This window comes from Sinocyclocheilus anshuiensis, unplaced genomic scaffold, assembly GCF_001515605.1.
Source record: "Sinocyclocheilus anshuiensis isolate Anshui unplaced genomic scaffold, SAMN03320099.WGS_v1.1 scaffold199, whole genome shotgun sequence".
Taxonomy (NCBI): Eukaryota; Metazoa; Chordata; class Actinopteri; order Cypriniformes; family Cyprinidae; genus Sinocyclocheilus; species Sinocyclocheilus anshuiensis.
This window is the reverse complement of record NW_015552582.1, coordinates 2,966,844-2,985,762: the sequence shown is the minus strand read 5'-3', so window position 1 is coordinate 2,985,762 and position 18,919 is coordinate 2,966,844. Positions and strand designations below refer to the sequence as shown.

At 37.2% G+C, this 18,919-nt stretch overlaps 1 protein-coding gene and 1 pseudogene across 2 annotated transcripts in view; one reads left to right on the top strand and one right to left on the bottom strand.

The window, feature by feature from the left end:
* Positions 1-18,919, top strand: part of LOC107665372 (BTB/POZ domain-containing protein 7-like) — a 71,267-nt gene that overhangs the window by 19,645 nt on the left and 32,703 nt on the right. The gene's annotated exons all lie outside the window — the stretch shown is intronic.
* LOC107665307 (zinc finger BED domain-containing protein 4-like) lies at positions 5,619-6,258 on the bottom strand (annotated as a pseudogene).

The window sequence follows — 18,919 nt, the reverse complement described above, 5'->3', positions numbered from 1 at the left end:
TTTTTGCCTGCAAGAATTAAATAATTTAGTAGGAGGGTTGGGAATCGAAAAGCTATTCCAATTTCGGAAATCATATCAGATGCGTAAGGTCAGGAATCAAATTACTTGTTATAAAATTACATTTCGATTCTGCTTCTCGATTTCTGTATGTGCATTTATTGTGATTTAAAAATATTCAACTGCAAGAAGATGAAATAGAACTCACTTCTGCACTCGCGCGCTGTTTTCTGTGCTGCGCACACACACACACACACAAAGCACACACACAAAAGCTGCCTCTTTTATACGCGAACACTGGACTGAGCTCTCTTTCTCGCATTCTTACACATTCTAATGGACAAATACACACAGAATTATATAAAAATATCCCATAAATACAATCGGTTATGTCTTAAGTGAACGTAAAGAGTTGAGAAAGAAAACAAGGGTGAAGATGAAATAGAACTCCCTTCTGCACTCGCGCGCTGTTTTCTGTGCTGCGCACACACACACACACAAAGCGCACACACAAAAGCTGCCTCTTTTATACGCGAACACTGGACTGAGCTCTCTTTCTCGCATTCTTACACATTCGAATGGACAAATACACACAGAATTATATAAAAATATCCCATAAATACAATCGGTTATGTCTTAAGTGAACGTAAAGAGTTGAGAAAGAAAACAAGGGTGTAGACTAATGGATCCGTGCATTGACAGCTGCTGCTGCCGCCAGTCATTAATGTTAATCAAAGAACAAAAGAAAAGCAAATCACTTTTGTAACCTCAGTTTATATTTTATTTGCCTGTTCGGTGCTGACTACTATAATGGCAACTAGAGATGCACCGATTGACCGGCCAGTGATCGGAATCGGCTGATTTTTCGCTCGACCGGCCTGGATCGGTGTCTGGCCGGTCAGTCTCACGTCTTGCAGATTCCGAGCCGATCCTTTTATTGCCAGTGGCGCCGGCAATGACGTCACAGCCACGCGCACACTCACAGTCGCATGTAAATCTCGTTTCGCGTGAAAATTATTCTAATTTTAATTGCATTCAGTGTAAACGGCGAATGATAATGTATTTATGTCGTGCCAGATGAGGCTTGCGCAGCCTGAGTGAGTGTGTGAGAGAGAAAGCACACACAAAGTAACTCACAGAAATGTATAGATGCATACTGCGGTAGAAAAACAAAGATATTTACAAAATATGATTAAGGTAAGCAACATTATACAGCCATGATGTTTCCCTGAATATCAATATCAACAAGATTACAATGTGACACTGATTTTATAAAATAGTATTTCAATAAACAAGAAGTTAAATTAAGTGACTTAGATTTTAGACAAAATATTGACTGTTTTTGCTCAATTTCGCTGATGAAAATAGGTCCGATCAAAGCCACAGCAGAACTGTTGCGTGTCTCCTAGCAACACACAGCGGTGTTTCGTTACTGAATGAATCCACGTTTTTGAACGAATCGAGTGAGTCAATGATTCAGTGGCCCATTCATACGGACAGTCACTTGCCTCATTTCTGAATGAATCAGCTGTTTGAATGAATCGGTTGAATGAATGAATGAATAAATGACTCACTCATTAAAACATACATTTGCTGCCACCTACTGGTGGTTTAGTCATATTTAAAAGTATCATTCCATTTTTTCAACATTTGCATCTTATAAAATTATTTATGCATTTGAAATTTTGCACCTCAGGTTCATCAAACTGTCTGTGTAAATGCATCTAATGCCACTTCAGATGCAGCTTCTGTTTCCTCAGCAGTGGAAAGATAAGAGTGTTAATAATAATTTCATTTGAATGGTAACAACTCTACAGTTTCTTATTATTCTGAATTAATTGAAACAAAGTAAGAATTTGATGTAAAAGATGACACATTTAATAAGGTTAGGGGAAAAAATGACCATTTATAAACATAGTTGGAATTGACATCTGTTTTGTTACATACAGCAACTCATTTTAAGTGAACTATTTCTTCCTCTTTCCAGTCACAGAGCACTTTATTTTGAGAGTTGTTTAAGTGAGAGAAAATCTGTAACTTAGTCCAGATTGGGGGAATTGTAATGTTTAATAATATACAGCAACTCATTTTAAGTTAACTATTTCTTCCTCTTTCCAGTCACAGAGCACTTTATTTTGAGAGTTGTTTAAGGGAGAGAAAATCTGTAACTTAGTCCAGATTGGGGGAATTGTAATGTTTAATAATTTATTTTATTATGTAAATAATTTTTGCATTGAAATTTGCATAGATCTTTGTTTGTATATGCTGTCAATTACAGTTCTTAGAAAGAAAATCAAAATCGCCAAAAATCGGTATCGGCAGGTCACACTTCCAAAAAATCGGAAAATGGAATCGGCCAAGAAAATTGCAATCGGTGCATCTCTAATGGCAACGTGCATCTGTGTATGCGATTATTTTGGAGATGCGGTCCAATATAATTTATCCTTATTTAGGGTATAGGACTGTTCTATTTTGATCTGCAGTTTAATAAAAGTTAAACAGAAAAAAAGGCAAAAAGTAGCACTGCATGTGTTTTTGAATATTTATTTAAACAGACTGTATAATGATGAAAAACCACAAACATGACAGGTATAATTAAAATACGTAAATTCCTTCAGCGCACATTTCAGTGCAATATTTTTACAGATTTTTTAAACAGTGTATACAATATAATTATGTTTAATTAAGCTGAGATATAGCACTATAAATTCTTAATTCATTTGCAACAAAACTATAAAGTTTTGTCGCAAACGGATGAAGACATTCTCAGCTCGCCCCTCAACATGCACGCGTTCGGAGTTTCGGCAGCCCAACACTGAATATTATATTGTGGGTGTTGTATTTTGATTAATAAAATAAAAATTATAAAAATGACAATACAAAAATTAAATTTAAATTACCCTGATTCTAAATAAATAAAGCAGTTATTTTATAAAGCAGCCAAAAGAGACCTCCGATCTAGTAGGCTACCAGAAAGGAAAAAATGATTCGTTTTTAATCCCTGCATGATTTTAGTCATACATGATAAATATCAAATACGTTATAGCTTGACTACAAGTTTAAAAACAACGCTGCAATTGTTATAATTAAGGAAATTAAACTTACCATCATGAAATGTGTCTACACAGGCGATAATGCCAAAAAGAAAGAGAAACATCAGAAAATAGGCATATTTTATTGAAGACGTTATTATATGACATCAACATGCATTTATCATTCTTACAATCACCGCCAGAATGTCCAACTTCACCATGATGAACTTAAAACTGGGTTCTATTATTTTTCCTCAACAGCTCTCCTCACAAAACGAAATTCATTTCAAACACAAATTTGATAAGAACAGAGTGGAAATTATTAGCAACACCAAAATAACAGCAAAGCTAATGTTTTCTGTTAGTTTAAGCACAAACTAAGAAAAGTAAAACCAAACTTTTGTGGCAATAATTAAGACCAAACTGAACATGGTGTGTGTTTATGGTGCATGTCGGCAATGTTGTCTCGGCGGGGGCAGGGCATGGTGGAGGTGGGGCTTAGCTACACGATATTATCGGATATCGCGATATTTTTAAAGGCGATTATCGATAAGATATTTTTGACATATCGCCCAGCCCTAGTCTGAATGACTATATGCATTTGTCTCTTGTACAACAGAAGTGTTTTGCCAAGACTGATAGTCCAGTAATTATTTATTCATTTTGATCAGTGGTACTTTACAAGCTTCAGCTGTCAGCAGTTCAAAACAATGGAGGACTAGGAGTGACTTTTAAAAATAAAATGAGAATAAAATTTAATTTAAAAAAGGTTTATTAATTCATTATTTTATTCAACCACATTTTAAAACATGAATTAAATGATCAGTTTTAAATGTGAGAGTACTAAGTTATTTTAAATTGTAAATTTATTTCACATATTACTCTTCTTTTTAATTAAATAGCAGTGCAAATATTGTAAGTATTTAAAGCTATTTACGACAGTACCATGACGTATGCGTGTGCATTCCTCTGCTTGCAAACAAGGCGCAGTGCATCCGGGTTCTACGTCAGAGCGCCAGCTCCTGCGTCAGCAGCACCACATGCATGTGTAGTACTCTCATGAACGTACGTCGAAGACTGACATGGAAGAGAAGAAATTGTTGAATAAAGTCATTATTTTTGTTTTCTTTGCGCACAAAAAGTATTCTTGTAGCTTCATAAAATTAAACTTGAACCACTGATGTCACGTGGAGTATTTTAATGATGTCCTTACTATCTTTCTGGGGCTTGAATGTGGTAGTTGTGTTGCTGTCTATGCAGGGTCAGAAAGCTCTCGGATTGCATAAAAAAATATCTTAATTTGTGTTCCGAAGACAAACAAAGGTCTTACAGGTTTGGAACGACATAAGGGTCAGTAATAAATGACAGGTTTTCATTTTTGGGTGAACTACCCCTTTAAATTAGGGGTCGACCGATATGTGTTTTTCAAGGCCGATTTTCAGCCTTTTTGAAAGGGTGCTAGGATCATCTGGCTGTGTTTCTTCACATTGTATGGTTTGTGCATTGTCTTGCTCTAAGCTCTCTGTCTCCTCCTTAAGCCACTCTTTTGCATTTGACAGTGTGGTGTCAGATGAAAAGGCATGTGCCTTGTATCTTGGATCCAGAAGACAGGCAAGGACTGCACATTTCACCTCCTCCACTTTTGCAAACCGTCTGGTGAGACTCTCCAGCATCTCCTGTCTCATTGTTTTAATCCCATGAGAGGGGGGACCTTGGCTGATGAGCAACATCTTCGGAACTTTGACAGATGGGATGATGCATGACGTTGAACTTTCGTAGTGGCTCATCTCAAGGATGACCTCTTCCACTGGAGAAAGGGTGTCAATAAGATTACTGACAATATTCCACTGCTCAGCACTCAGGCTAGTGAACCCACCATGCTCACTGGCATATATGTTCAAAGCCCTTTTTAGCTCTAGCATCCTGACCAGCATGTGCAAGGTGGAATTCCATCGGGTTGGCGAATCGGTTTTGAAAATGACCGATACCGATAATCATAAAAATGCTTAATATCGGCGCCGATAATTGGTCGACCCCTACTTTAAATAAATCTATTTTTAAGTGTCATTCCCAGTCTTCCATACACAACGGTCTGGAGTCATTTTATCAGAATGGAGCTTCCAAAGAAATGTATGGAGGCCAAATCACTAAATTTAGTCCAGCTGATTGTGGATACAGCAGCAGAAAGCATAGAGGTGATTACGTAGAAAGGACACCATTCATTAAGGTAATTGTCTCTATTGCTTACATTTCTTTCTGTCTTGGTGTTCTGGTGAAGAATGTAAGTTGAAGGTAGGGCTATGCAATGAATCGCCTGTGATTTTGAACGTGATTTTGTGTAGCTTGTCAGAACCATGCAGCTAGGGCTGTGCAAAAAATCGAATGCGATTTTCATGAGCATCTCGTCAGTAAAGCCCCTTCTGGTGATTAGTAGTAGTCAGTGATCTATGGCTCTGTGTAGTAAATGCCACTCCATCTGAAAGCACGTGCTGGAGATTTACTACTAATCACAGGAGCGGCTTTACTGACGAGTAGTGATCGACCGATATTGATTTTTTAGAACCGATACGATACCGATAATTTGTGTGTTTATGTGCCCGATAACCGATTTCTCAGCACTGACAGAATATTTTGGACAGCTCTTTGTGAGTTGAGGCCATCATTGACAACAAGCTGTAATATGTGGGCACTGCAGCTCATGTCAGGCAGTTCAGCAATTCTCATACCTTTGACAATGTTAGCACCACTGTCCCTGAGAACAAGAACCACTCTGTCTTTGTCAATTTCCCATTCTTCCAGCATTCCCAAGAACATCTCACTAATGTACTCCCCAGTGTGTGATCCAGTCATTGCTTTTGTGTTTAGAATTACTTGTCTGCGAATCCATTGATCATCAATGAAATGGCATGTGAGACTCATGAGGGATTCAGTTGTACCGGACCAGCAGTCTGTGGTAAAAGCCAAGTTATAACCTGCTTTATCAGGTTTTAGCAGTGCTTTAACCTTCTCAACGATACTGCTGTGAATACTGGTGAACACCTCTGTTCTGTAGAACTTCTCACTCTTTAGAGAATATCTTGGTTCTGCAGTAGCCATGAGTCTCTGGAAGCCTTTTATTTTCAACAAAGTTGAAAGGCTGATTGTCTGTAGCAATAATTTCTGTAATCAGCCTGTCTAGTTTTTTTGAGCGGACATCAGATGTCTTCCACTTTGTCTGCTTATCAAACATCATAGGAAGAGAAGCTTGAATGTGGCTTGATGTATTTTCCTCTTCAGCATCTCTTTTTTTCTTTGCCTCTTCAAAGATAGTTGAGTGATGTATCTTTAGGTGGGTCCACAGGTTGGAGGTATTTTTTGTTGTTTTAGTGATCGACCGATATTGATTTTTTAGAACCGATACGATACCGATAATTTGTGTGTTTATGTGCCCGATAACCGATATGCAGAACCGATATTTATTTACTGTTATACTTCTGTTTTTGACATGATCACCACCGAACTGAACAAACCATTTTATTTATAACAATCACTCCCTCCTTGCATAGAAAACTAAATAAATCTTATTTATACACCAATAAATAGAGGGGTCTGAAAGTGCAAAAAATAAAGTGCACTGTTACTAAACTGTTTTTGTTTAAAAATAAAATCTTCGATGAGGTAAAATAAATAAAGCACATTCTTTGCAAACTGCCAGCCCTGGCAATGACTGAGTGAAGTAAGTCCATACTTCACTTTGGTTTTCCTCTCAGTCATCTTAAAAAAAAAAAGTGTTGAAAATTAGTAGTCTTTCATGTTAATTTTAATCTTCATATTACAAAAAATTATTTTATTTATAAAAAGCATCAGCAGCAACACTAATGTTAACAATAAGCAAAATAAATGTAGAATGTCTAATGTTTTCAAATGGAGAAAATAAATTAAAGACAGGAGTCATATCAACTTTGCAGAAATGTAATACTTTATTTTAAACTACAGTTTTAGTAGATTTATAAGCTGTTTAATAGACTAAAGAGTGAAGAATAATTCGCTGGATAATGTTAAATAACTGAATAATATTCTCTGGAATATTGGAATATAACAAATAAAACATCGTATTTTATTGCATTTCTTAACTGGTATGTTATATCAGAATTATTAATAATGTTTTTGTCGTTCTAGATTATGAAATACCTGCTGACAAAGCGCTGTTTATCTGTGCATTTACACAGAACTATACTCAAACAGCGGTCGCTCGCGGAGATAATAAATAATTAATTTCCATAGAGTTGTGTTTACTTGGATGTTTATTAGCGAATTAATGGTTATATAGTAAATGTTTATATAATTACGGTGTTTTAAACAAGTGAATCTTGTTAAAAGTTACATGCGGTGGCCGTGCTGGAGAATTTCCTGAGCATCAACCACATCAAACCGGTCAGTGAACAGCAATATGAAAGCGGCTTCACGAGACTAATGATGAGCAAATATACAACAGAGAGAGAATTAAATTCAGCGCTTTTATTTTCAACTTGTGCTCATTCGTGGCTGTATTATTTAATTCATGCAAAGTTACATCTTTATTGGGACAGGACTTGACGGATTATCTTACGTGACTCCATTAGCTCGTCTCTATTTCTTAGAGACAAGCTGCATAAACTAGCTACATTTCAGGCATTTATGAAACACATCTAATTTGTGCGTTAATGGCTGTTATGTTAAATAAAGTTTGCTAATTACAGCAAAGCAAGTAAGTATACTTTACCTGTGCACGTTGTTGTCTCCCTTCCCCTCAGATGCGCTGTAATGGCGATCCTGCGTGCAATTCTCAAAACACCCACAAGATGGTGGCGTTTATCGGTAAATCCGATATTACAAAACCGATATCCGTTTATGGTAAAATGCTTAAATATTGGGAAAAATATCGGGAAAACGTTATATCGGTCGATCTCTACTGACGAGGTGCGCATGAAAATCACATTCGATTTTTTGCACAGCCCTAGTTGAAGGAGAAAAATGGATTTCAATAGAGTTCATATTGTGCGTTTCACATCTGGTTTAGATTTAGCTAGTGCAAAAGAATCCCACACAGGGTTCTTTCAGTCCCGGTTTTGTTTAACATTAAGTTCATTTACATGCATTTTAGAAGTTTGATTTTGGACTAAAGTAATAATTTTGTCTATTTAAAATGTCACGCATATGCTTTAGTCTGACTGAAATCCTACCAGCCTGGTTTTTGCAAAGCTGAACTATTTAGATAATGCAACTGTAGCTTGACATCATCCAGTCATTTTAATCCTTCAAATATTAGATTTATTCATTGTGTCATGTGTATTTGAACAGACGAATGAAGACTGTATCTTAACTGTGCAAAACCCAGCAGTAGCTTGATTATAACTACACATGTAAACAGACTTACTGTCTCAGGGTGTTAATGAAATCAAGTGTGTCATGTTTCATTAGTCAAATATTTAAATTTAGGTAGAATACATTTTTGTATAAGCATCATTCCTGTGTTAAAGGAAGCACGTCTGTCACACACAAGGTCTGACTGATGCGTAGGACCAACAGTGTTCTAACCACAGACAAGCTAGCTTCCACCGTCATATCTTGTGGCTCAGTCAAACATTTGTGTGATCCGGGAATTCCACACCATTCTCCCCCTCCTTTTCTTATTCTCCTCCTACATTCATTCATACATCACTGAAAGGGTCATAGGCTGAGTCTACTGGGAGTGCGAGCTGATGAAAGTCCTTTTAAAAATTGAACAGTGATGGACTCTTGCCAAGGAAGGGGACCAAATTGTACAGTTTTTCAGATTTCTGCTTTTTCTTTATAATTTATTATATTCCAGTGGCTTAAATCATTGAAAATATTTAGATATAATGGAAATTGAATTATGTGACCCGCTGTGGTTTTGCACTCTGTAACACACAACAAATAGTTAGACTAATTAATATTGACGATGATATTGCAGCAGACTCATTCATGTTGTCAGCTGAAATGGCAAGGGGTGGTTTATAAGTATTAGCTATAATGCTTGAGTCAGTGAGATGGTAGATTGCGGTATTGATCAGTTGGCCTCTCATTCGGTCCTCCTGTTCTCATCTGTCCAAAAGTGTGGCACTACTGTTTACCTCAATCACCATGATTAGATAATCCCAACACCCTTCAGCTAGGACCAGCACTCTTCCTTGATGGCTGTGTAACAAATAAGGAGTGAAAAGATGGGGGGAAAAAACACCTATAACTTAATATAATTTTCAAAATTCTAATTCAATCAAAATCTATCTAGTTTTTATTTGTTTTGAATTTGCTTAGGACACCAAAATGAGCATGACGATATTTCAAGCCCAAGTGCTTTTTTCTGTTTTATTTATAGTAAAGACAATTTGAGTGTCATACTGTCATATGAGTTTGGAGAAATTAATGAAGTCAGTGTGGCATTTCCCTTTTACAGAGGAGAGACACCGATAAAGATGCTTAGATGAATGGAAAAATAAGCACAAACAGGAAGCAGGCCAATTTGCCAATGAAAGCACAAAACATGCAAAATTGTCCTTCTGCCATGTGTGTGATACCAAGAGGTTGTTAGAGTAAGCTAGTGAACTGTTCTCATGTCATTGGAATTGTCCTTATGATGATACTATTGAGAAAAGTCTTTCTTTGTCATGCAGGCTGTAATTATTTTAAGACCAAGTATTTTAAATATTTTATGCCCATTAAACCTGAAACTGTGCATGATCTTCTAAAGCTAGCCCCATGAAACCTACCAAGTAATGCCCAGATCAAGTTTCACCCCAACACCAAAAAAAAAACAGAAGCCTTTCTTTGCATAAAGTAAATGTAATCTGCTATTTTGACTCTTTCCATTATTTTCTAGACCGTAAAACACATTTACCCCCAATCCTCATACTACAATGTGTATGGTATTGTTTTCTCATTATTTTTATGATGATTCTGTTTTTTTTTTTTTTTTTACTTTACTAATACTTTTAAATTAACTTTTGCAGTTTAAAAAAAATAAAGCATTAAGAAGCAGTATCACAAATACCTAATTTATATATTAATGGACTTTACAGTTACAATAATGAGAAGTTGGGGGTAAAATAATTTTAATTATCCTGAAAATCCTTAAGGGTCCTAATAGTAGGTTTTATTTTATTTATACAAAATGAAATATTTCTTTTAATTTATCTTTAGATTTATTTATTCTTTCTCTTTGTCATCATCTATCAAGGACTGACCAATAAACCACCGATGCTTTGCCTGCGAACAGCACTGCATTATTTAGGACAATGAATGAATGCAAAGAATGATTACAGGGAAAAGCTATGGCTTATGTGTTTGTCAATTCTCTCCCTGACCGCTGTGACCCAAGCATAATGAACATCATCATCATTCAAGATAAATCCATATTAATTACATTGAAATTCATGCCTAAGACAGTTCTCATTAGGGTTGGGTACCGTTCACATTTGAACCGGTACGGTATCGGTAACTGAATTTCGGTGCCGGTACCCAACGGTACCTTTTTTCTGTACTTTACTCTCGGTGTAATTACAAAAACATTTATTTCAGTGAAAAAATAAGTCCAAAAGTCTCAATTTCAACATTTTGAACAATAGGGCCCTACAAACTTTTTCTTTCTTTCTTTTTCTTTTTCTTTTTTTTTCCCCCCAGAAATCCTTGTTTTATTTTTTCTGAAAATCTAATGAAGGCGTTAAACATTTATTTTAAATCAAATGAAAATTAAACCCTTTTATTTTTTGGCAAACAAACTGAGGTTTACTGTTGAAATTAATACATGGAAGAAAAATTGTGTGAATATTCCTTTAAAACATTTTTTGATAGGCTAATAATTGTATTATTGTTTTCTACAATTAAGGGATTAATCTGGTTGTAATTTATTTTTATCATTTAATGGTTTTATTTACATTTGATAGAAAATGGAACATTTAAAGATGTACATTATACTGTACAAAAGTAATACAAGAGTAATATATTTTTGTTACATGCTAAACCGTACTTTTATTTTGACAGGTTGCCATGAAGTTTCTGTGTGTATACAGTATGATGATGCTAGTTTTCTCAAATGAAACAGTAAAATTCTCGTGAAGTGACTCTCACAGCAGCTCTGGAGATTAAGTTTGTGTTGTTCATGCCATCATATAGTGAGACGCAGAGGCCGAAAATCACCGCGAGCGTCACGCGTGCTTCAGTATTTGTGTAGTAAAAAAAAAAATGCGTTTCCACCATTCATACATACAGAGGCAAGCGGAACATGCAGGATTCATATTTAAACCATCTTTTTGCATTTTAATATTCACAGAAACTAGTTCATATCGCGATTCGAATTAAGTGGCAGTGGCTACTTTTGATTTATTCGTCCAAAATTGACGAATTCCGTGGCATTCCGCGCTATAGAGTAAATTACGTTTTTATGAATGGACTCCACGATCCCATCCGCGTTTTCGCAGAAACCATATGGCCGTAGAAATGTAACCACACTTCAGCACATTTCGGCTTGCCCTGTGTGTTGTTTGAACAAGTTGCAGGGGTGACCTCACGTCACAGGGTTTCTCTTTCTCTCTCTGTAGTGTATGCGCCCAGATGCATTCTCAGGTACCGAAATTTGGCACCGATTGATTTAACGTGAATCGATATTCGGTAGTACCGATGCAATTCGGTCAGTACCTTTAAAAGTACAGAGTTCGGTATCCAACCCTAGTTCTCATATACCCTTAACTTGAGAATTTCAAAATAATTTTGTGCTTTTGCTTTACTACTTAGGTCTGTTACGCCTTTTATTAAAAAGAGGAACATCTTGAATCTGTTGTCTAAAACATTGAAGTGACCCGATACTCCTCTGAACCACCCCCCCCCCTTGCTTAGCAACAAAGCAGACTTGCCAGTCCTGGCATCTATAAAGGCTACTGGAACATGGCCAGTCTCCTTAGAAAACATCTCATTGTCTTGTGCCGGTCTGACCTTTTAGGACCTAATTAGATGTTTTATGAAATTGTATTTGCTGAATCTCACATTTTGAGGGCAGGTTGTGGGTCAAGTGTCGTAAGAAGCATTCCTCAAGCTCCCTCTGGAAAAGGGCGAGCCTTGTCTGTCAAGGCAGTGTGTCTTCTGATGAAATGTCACGCCGCCTCATCATCAAAAGAAGCAGTTTGGGGCGGCATGCTGGCCTTCAAGGGTACTGGTCTCCTTATGTTTCACTCAATGAATATTGTTGGATGTGAAGGATTAAAATTTGATTGCATGGTGTTTTCACTCTGTTTTTCTTCTTCGCCCAGCTCTGATGCTCAAATCTCTGTGGAATTCCAGTAGAAAAGCAGGACAGGGTGGACCAGACGACCTGCAGCTGGCCTGGTGTGGCTTGGCTCTGTCCACGCTCATTAGTTTCACACGAGCCAGACCGCCACCGCTCACAGGAAACTGCCACGGGGTGCCCGTGACCCCTCCCCGCCCCCCATCTCTGTCTCCCCACCTCAGAGAGAACTAGACACCCTGGAACAGAGAGCCCTTTATACAAGTGATTTTCAATGGACGTTGCTCATGCTCCGTGGTCTGGTGAAGTGTTGTACCCCAAACACATTTAACTTTCTTTCTCACAGTCTCCTTACTCTCATGCTACCATGCAAACTGGATGTCATTGGCTTTCACGTGTGGCAGTGGAATTTGGGTGCATGTTTATGTTGAAATCAAATGGGATATAACTGGTCCTCTCCAAATGCAACAGAAGGAAAATGGCACTTATAACACTGGGAATACATTCTACAATGTCTGTTTGTTGTTATTGGGTCATGGATATGCAGCTATGTGATTTGGAAGAGTAAAGTGATGTAAGAGCTTGTGCCAGCTCGGTTCAAGGAATATTCTGGGTTCAATAAAAATTAAGTTTAATTGACAGCATTTGTTGTCTGCATAATGTGAATCACTGCAAAAAGTTATTTTGACAATTTCTTGTCTTTATTAATCAAGTAAGATTTTTTATTTTTTTTTTGTAAAAGAAAACTTAATTTTATTTTATTCTGCTAGGTTGCATTAAATTAATCAAACGTCACAAAGACATAATGTTTCATAGATTTCTGTTTGAAATAAATACTGATGAATATAAAAAATGATCATGGCTTCCACAAAAATATTAAGCAGCACAACTGTTTTCAATATTGATAATAAGAAATGTTTCTTGAGCAGCAAATAAATTACATTTTAAAATATATTGAAGAGTTATATTTAAAAGAGTTATTTCACAATATTGCTATTATTAAAATCTTACCAACCCCAAACTTTTTAATGGTAGTGTACATTAGTTCTTCTGTTAAATTGAGTATCTTTTGAACTTGTCATTTTTATGGTTGTTTTAATATTTAAGGTATTTCGTCATCATGGCAGCAATGTTGTCAAATTAGAACATGCAAAAGTTTAGTAAGTGATTCTGCTGTTCCCTGCTAAAATCATGTTAACCGAGATATTGTTTAAATCTTATGTCGGTACTATGGAAAAAGTAAGTATTTTAAGTTTAATGGATTGGTCCCGTTTAACGGCATTATAAGTGCTTCAGTGAAACCCTGATTTTTGCTTGTAAAAGGAGGACCACAAAAGCTGTTGATTGAGCTAAACTTTTATTGAACCTGTATTCCTTTAAGGCAATGTTGCAGTGTCTGAAGCCCGTTTTATGGTGTGCTAAGTTGTTTTGTGTAATGTTTTGGTGTATGAACATCTTTTTATAAGCATTGCAATGCTACTTCGTTTCTAGCCACAGGGCCTGATTTAATCCGAGTCCACAAACACCCACCATATGGGGCACACCCAGCCGGAGTGGTGAAGGCAGGCTTTTTCAGGGGAGGATCCACATAGAAACCCGTCATCTGATATATTAAAGGGGTCATATGATGCAATTTAAATTTTTCCTTTCTCTTTGGAGTGTTACAAGCTCTTGGTGCATAAAGAAGATCTATAAAGTTGCAAAGACTAAAGTCTCAAATCCAAAGAAATATTCTTTATAAAAGTTCAGAGTCAACCACGCCTACCTAAAACGGCTAGTTCTAACACGCCCCCACATGTCTACGTCACGATGTGGGAAGATTTGCATAACGCCGCCCAAATGTTCACGCAAAGAAAGAAGGCGTAACTTTTATTCTCACTGTAGTATTGTTGTTGCCGCCACTGCCATGTCGTGAATGCGCTGTGTGTTTCGTTGTGAAAGCGAAACTACTTTGTTTGGCCTTCTAAAAGAGTACGATATCCACTTCGTCATTCCTGGAGCTGATCCATGCTGGTCGCTGAGGAAATACATCAACTTCGCACTGTGGATATCCTGATCGGCATTCACCGTGGACGAAGCGGAGTCCAGCCCGGGGTCACCACATGTGGTTGCCGCAAGCCCGCCCGCCGCCGCTCACTCAAGCAGGCCTCCGCTCACTCTAGGCGCCGGCCTCTGCTCACTCTAGGCCTCCAGCCACCGCTCACTCTAGCCCGCCATGTGTGACGCTGTGTTTCGTTGTGAATGTGAAACTACTTTGTTTGGCCTTCCAAAAATGGACACGACTAGAACTCACTGACTGTAAGTATGTTTTTATTAGGGCTGTGCGATATTGAAAAAAAATGCGATACCTTGTTAAAAAATTCGATATTCAATATGGGATACGATATTGCTTAAAGTGTGTAAAATCACACTTTAAGTACTTCTTCATATACCACAGCAAAAAAATATAGTCTGAGAAAGTTCAAACATGATTAAATGCAAGTGAACAGTCAGTAAAAAAAAAGAAAGAAAAAGGGAGAAAAAAAGAACGAATACACAATTTACAAGCATAGATAAAATAAGATTTATAGGCTGCTGTCCCTTTAAATCCGACTGCACAGATCCAGTATAATGATACACATCCGATTTCTTTCTCAGTGGTTTACATTCATTTAAAACATAACCGGCTGCGTTTACGAGAATGATCATCGAGACGGGTACTATTGACAATTCTGTGTATGTGTCTGTTCAAACATAAATGCGAAAGACGAATCAACTCGGTGTGCGTGCGCCGTCTGAAACACGTCTCTGTGTGTGCGTGCGCGCTTTGCATGTGTGTGGCAGAACGGAAGATACGCTGTGCGAGATGCGGCTTGTGTGCGCGTATTCGGCCAATCACAACGCACTGGATAGCTGGCCAGTCAGAGCACACCTCACTTTTCAGACCGATGAGCTTTGTAAAAATCGACGCGTTTCAGAAAGGCGGGGCATAGGGGAGAAACAATAATGTACATTATGTGGATAGTAATGTGTTTTTTGAACCTTAAACCGCATAAATATATTTTATTACACCAAATACACAAAATAATGTTCTTTTTAGCAACATCATATGACCCCTTTAAAGCTGAAGAACAACAGAATCACTTCTCTCTGCATAGCATTTAGGCATAGGCCGAGATGAAGAAAAATCACAGTGTTTCAAATGCAACGCTTGACTGTTTCAAACATTAAGAGCCCATTCAGACAGCCTGTCTGAAACGGGTGCTTCTGTTAAACACTGACCTTTCTTTATCAAGTTGATTCTCATCCTTCTAAACCAGAGAGGAAAAAAACATTGATCAAGGATTAGGGCTGCACGATAAATCGCATGCGATATTTAATGCGCATCTTGTCAGAAAGCCAGTTCTGTAATCAGCGGTAAATATCCATCACGTGCGTGCTTTCACATTGAGCAGCATTGACTACACAGAGCTGTTGTTCACTGACGAGCTGCGCAAAAAATCGCGCGAATATGAACGTGGTTTTGCGCAGCTCGTCAGTGAACAACGGCTCTGTGTAGTTAATGCTGCTCAATGTGAAAGCCCGCAGGTGATGGAGATTTACCGCTGATTACAGAACCGGCTTTACTGATAAGATGCGTGTTAAATATCGCATGCGATTTATCGTGCAGCCCTATCAAGGATCAATTTCCCTATTCCACTGAAGTCGATGTAAGAATGGGAATGAAGCTGGGACAGAGGCAGCTACAAGGAAAACCACCTCTTGCAATTGATGAACAAGTATACAGGCTGATTTATGTGACCCAGTTTGAGGTTTGCTGATGCACAGGGCACACATTTCTCGATGTTTCACTCTGCTGTCTCTTTTCTTTAGATTTGTAGTCCGAATAAAAGAAAACGTCTTTCTGAAGCTTTAAATGTTGTTTTGGGTGGAAGCATACCTAGACGGTTTGAAAACCTTGAGGTGCATTATTGATACTTTCCCCTGCAGCAACGGTGCAGAGGCTCCCTATTGATTTGCCTAATCTGGCAAAGCTGCTCCACTCTCCTGCTTGCTTACATAACTGCTGTCTGTGTCCGTGCCTGCTCTGGAGCTCTGCAGCATTAAAGAACTGTTCATTTATTCCCTCTCCATTCCTGTCACTCACGTTGAGAGACAGTTGTTGCATCGGACACTGTGATTATCATTTTTCACTGCCGAGTGTTTATAATGAGCTGTTCCTCAATGCAGGCCTTATCCTTGACTAATGTTTTTAGTACTTTAAAGCAACTTTATTAAACACTGCACAATGCACAGCTACTTCACCTGATGGAGGGTTCGGATGTGCTGACTGCTGAGTGAATACAAATTCAGCAACACTCTTCAAGTTCACAGTGGTAGTATTTTCGCAGTAATTGTAATTGTAAATTTGATGTGTTCTCCAGTGGTCCAGAGTCTATCTGTTTACGCTTTGCTGGAATGATGAAATATGTGATAAACTTGCTTAGCTTTTGCACCTCATTCTCTAAAGATTTTCTTTTGACTGGAGATTGTCATTTCCTTTTTTTTCTTTTTTCTTTTAGTTAAGGATGTGACATTTAGAGTCCTGTTTTAGGGTTCTCTACTTACAGTACCAGTGAAATAAGCTGTTGGACAGGTGAACACATCAAAAACTTTTTTCAAGAGCTTGTAAGTCTTTATCATTAAGGTCACTGGGGATGTCAGAGACCACCCAACATATAGAGGGTAAAATATATGTAAAGTATATAAAATTTCCTTAATGGCATTCACATTGAACTTCGTTGGTGTACTTTAGTTAGGCTCTTAATTAACTTTTTTCCCCACACTTTTGTTTTTTGGACCCTAATGTTACTGTTAGGTTTTCCAGTTCTAGTTTTAAAAAATAGCAACTATTATTATTATTATTATTCATAATAATAATTATTATTATTTAATAGTAATAATAATAGTTGCTATTACTTTTTTTATAGTTTATTTATTAATAATAGCAACTATAGCAATAATAATAATAGTTGCTATTACAATTATTATTTTTTAGTATTATTATTCTTATTATATTATTAAATAATTACTTTTTACTATTATTTTTATTATTAATAGCAACTAAAGCAATAATAATAATAATATTATTATTATTAACTAACTAGCAACTATATAATAATAATAATAATAGTAATAATAGCGTCGTTGTTGTTGTCATAAGTATTATTTTTATTATTAAACTAGAAAAACCTAACACAGTAGCACTGGGGCAATTATTAAAACAATGATTGTTGTAATATTAATAATTTTCTATCATTGCATGCCATTCACTTTGTATAGTATTGTGAAAAAAGACACAAATATTTGAAATTAGGCAATATCAAAATAAAGTGAACCTGCAGAGCTCTCCTTTCTCATGTTATAAATAATCCACACAGTGGACATTAAGCTGAAACCGCTGTAATGGCATTTCTTGTCAGTGTCAATCCGAGATGTTGTTCAGGTCTCCTGCGACAGTGGCTGGCAGATAAGCAAAATTACCTGCCACTTTGCAAAACATACCACATTGGATGGTGGCAGGTTTTAATTTCATACCCTACATATCATATCTGCAAAATTGGAATAATTTCAAGGACAACGGTCAGAAGTTAAATTATAGCCCTTTTTTGCCAAGTTAACTTTTTTTTTTTTTTTTTTATATTAATGCCACAGCGCTTTGATGTTGAAGATCCAACTAAAGAATGCTGTTTGCATTAAAACTGCTGCTTTGATGTTGCGAACATTCCAAACACAGCGTGAAAGAGACTAAACGCCAAACATAAGTCTGCGATTACATATGCTTGTCCATCTGATGTCACTGCGAATCATAGAAATGGTGACCAAATATGTATAAGTTTGTTTGCTCTAATTGCTCTAATGACTGTTAAAGGGTTAGTTCACCCAAAAATGAAAATTACCCCGTAAATTACTTGCCCTCAAGTCATCCTAGGTGTATATGACTTTCTTCTTTCGGACGAATCCAGCCGGAGTTATATTAAAAATAGTCTTTGATCTTTCAAGCTGTTTCATGGCAGTCAACGGGTGTTGCATGCTTCAATCCAAAACAAGTTAAATAAAAAGTATTTATATATAAAAAAAAGTGTCTCACACGGCTCCGGGGGGGGGGTGAACAAAGGCCTTCTGTAGCGAATCGATGCGTTTTTGTAAGAAAAATATCCATATTCAAAACATAATAATCACTTTAATGTAGCTTGCCTGCCCTGTTGTAAAGGGAAGCAGTTCCGGGTGGATGACCTCTGAAGTCAGCGCTGCGCATGCGCCAGTGAGTCTCGTGAAAACCAACGTTTGTTAACAGGAGCAAAGGAAGCAAAGTTTCCTTACTTTAGCAAAGGAAAACCAGTCTCCTCTTGGCTTATATCGAAATCCTCTGACATTCTTCTTTACAAATCCTCGTTTTGTACTTCTAATTAGTGACCGTTGTTTTGTTTTGATCTCTCCACTGCGTTTCCACGTGCGTCACTTCTGAGCGGCGCATGCGCATAGCCGAACTCATACGTCATCCACCCGGAGCTGCTTCCGTTTACAACAGTGAGCGCAAGCTAGATTAAAGTGATTATTACATTTTAAATATGGTTATTTATCTTACAAAAACGCATCGATTCGCTACAGGAGG